Below are 3,107 nucleotides of genomic sequence, written 5' to 3' on the forward strand. Positions count from 1 at the left end.
ACACCAATACGAACCTGTCAAGGAATTCCCGGAGGACATCGTTAACTAATCTTGAAACATTGCGGGAGCATTAGTTAACCCAGGCGGCATGACCAAATACTCGTAGTCCCCCAATGGCATGTTTAAAACGGTCTTCCACTTGTCTCCCTGATTGATCTGGAAAAAGTTGTAAGCGTTGCGGAGGTGGGGTTTTGTAAACCCAGTGGCGCTGTGAAATGGCCTGAAAGCAGAGCTAATGAGGTAATAGGTACTTATTCTTGATGGTAATATCACTGAGGCCCCTGAAGTAAATGCATGGCCAGAGAGAGCCATCCTTTTTCCCCACAAAAAAGAAGTTCCAACTTGAGATGACAATCGTTGGATTATGCCTGCACCGAGGGATTCCTTAATGTACTTTTCCATAGCCGCACACTCAGGTCTAAGCAGGTTATAGAGCCAGCTAGAAGGCCGGGTGGAGCCAGAGAGTAGTTCTATGGTGCTGTCCTGTGGTTTGTGAGGTGGCAGTGAAAGCGCTTTACTTTTGCTAAATACTTCCTGAAGATCATGACATTTGGTGGGGACAGAGGAGAGATCTAAAACAGTCTCAGTGTTGGCTGATGGTTCCACAGGTTCCGGTGGACGGGCGGAAACAAGGCAATTTGAATGACAGAACAGACTCTAACTGATTACCCTCTGACCTGACCAGTCTAAGTGGGGGTTATGTAATTCTAGCCAAGGAAACCCGAGTATGAGTGGTTTGTGAGGTGCATGAAAAGCAAAAAAGGTAAGTGTTTTCTTGTGATTGCCAGGGGTGACAGGCTCTGTGCGCTGAGTTATGTGAGGGGACACTCGGTTATTTAATGACTTAGTGGGAATGGGCGGATTAAGGGGGCATAGAGGGATGTTTAACTGTCTCGCTAACTCAGACTCCATGAGGTTCTAATTGAACAAGAGCCTGAAAGGTCTGGTTAACTAGAACAGAGAGTTGGAGTTGCAATCTGGGTTTTTATGTTTGTGTGAGTATCCTCCACCCTTATCCCTGAACTTTCCAGTGGGCAGACCCTGGTGTGGAATCGAAAACAGACAGGTTCATCACGAGAAGCAAGCTGATCTTTCATGGTTTGATTTAATGACTGAAAAACATACAGCGGACGGTGGTTAGCACTGTTGCCGCACAGCAAGAAGGTCCTGAGCAAAAGTCTTTACAAACTCAACCAGGAAATCATCATGCGAGCAGAAAGAAAGAGGATGAGCAGATAGGTAAGCAAGAGAAACCCGCCAGTGTCCCAGGTTTCCAGAGAAGGTTCAGGTTCCAGGTACCTGAAATGGGATGTAATTCAATTCAATTCAATTTTATTTATATAGCGCCAAATCACAACAGTCGCCTCAATGCGCTTTATAATGTACAGTAGATCGTACAGTAATAGATACAGAGAAAAACCCAACAATCATATGACCCCCTATGAGCAAACACTTTGGCGACAGTGGGAAGGAAAAACTCCCTTTTAACAGGAAGAAATTTTTGGTGTCAAAGTCAAAGCACAGATCCACCCAGTCTCTGTATTTCAGCTTATTTCCTTTATACACACATTTAACAGGAACAGTTTCAGACAGCTAGTGTTTACCTGACATTACCTGCGTACCTCACAGTTTGCAGGTAATGGGCATAATAATTACTGAACAGAGACATCCTGCTGTGAACTTTGTTGCTGTGGATCTAAAATGTAAAAATACATCTGAGAAGATTTCTAATCATGATTTTATGAGCCCCCAAAGTTTGATTCTGTTCATCTGGACGTAGCGCTCTCAGCGGGAGAAACATTTTGTCACTCATCAAGATGACTTCTTCAGGCTCAGCTGACTGCAGCTTTCCCCAATCTTATAAAGAGTACATCTGCATAATGACTCAAACCTAATGGTCAAGGAACTGACCTCCCAGCCTTATTGTTCCTTCAGTGGGCTGGTTTGAGTCATTATGCAAATGTACTTTTTATAGGGTTGGAAACCAGAAGTCAGCTGAGACTGACGAAGTCACCTGGATGAGTGACGAAATGTTTCTCCCACTGAAAGCGCTACGTCCAGATGAACAGAATCAACTTTTGGGATTTACTAACCTGGATGATTGAGCATGGATCAAGACGGGTTTTTATGAGGTATACAGTTTCTTATAATTTCTAAACCAGAAGGTTGAGGAGATGGAGCTCATGATAACTGGCTACTGCCCTTCAGCGTGCTTTATGAAATCATCCAATCAAAATAAAGTTAGGGAGAGCGGGGCTTTAAAGGGGAATGAGCCAAAGCAGCTTTTAGACAGAAAATGAAATGAGAGTCCAGGATGTGATACATTATTTATAACTACATTTACAGTAATCACACATATTAGAATTAATAAAGTGACCAGCAGTACTGTAGTAACTGTAATACTGCAGTACTCACAGGCCTGTGCCAGCAGACACTGAACTACTGTCACTAAATCAACCTGGTCTTCACTGGTTTCCATTTACATACATTGGAATAATTGTGTTTAATTTGAAATATTTTTCTTCTGTTACACTTAAATTCTTGAACATTTTTTTATTTAATTGTGCATTGTAGTGTACTCATTTGTACACATTTGATTACTTAGATTCAACATATAAAGAGATTTTATTTGATAATAAATATTATTGTTTTGTTGTTCTTGTTATTTTTTTCAGGCTGAGCAGCTGTAACCTGTCAGAGAAAGTCTGTACAGATTTGTTGTCAGTGGTCAGCTCCCAGTCCTGTAGTCTGAGAGAGCTGGACTTGAGTACCGACAGCCTGAAGGCTTCAGCAGTAAAGCTTCTGTCTGCTGCAGTGGAGAGTCCACACGCCAAACTGAATATTCTGAGGTCTGACCGATTTGTATTCTTTTTTCTTTTGTTTGTTTGTTTTGTTTTGTTTTTAACTGAGAAAATAAATCCAGCAATTTAAACAGTAGAGGTAAACTTGATCAATTTACTGTTGTTTCGTACCACATCTGCTCAGCATAAAACAACAAGGATTCTTAAAATATAAGATTAGTTATTGCACCCTGATTACACTTTAACATCAGTCTTTGTTCATGTTTTCATTTTCAGACTCAACGTCTGTGAACTTCTAGTGGAAAA

Source organism: Maylandia zebra, unplaced genomic scaffold (genome assembly GCF_041146795.1).
Source record: "Maylandia zebra isolate NMK-2024a unplaced genomic scaffold, Mzebra_GT3a scaffold11, whole genome shotgun sequence".
NCBI lineage: Eukaryota > Metazoa > Chordata > Actinopteri > Cichliformes > Cichlidae > Maylandia > Maylandia zebra.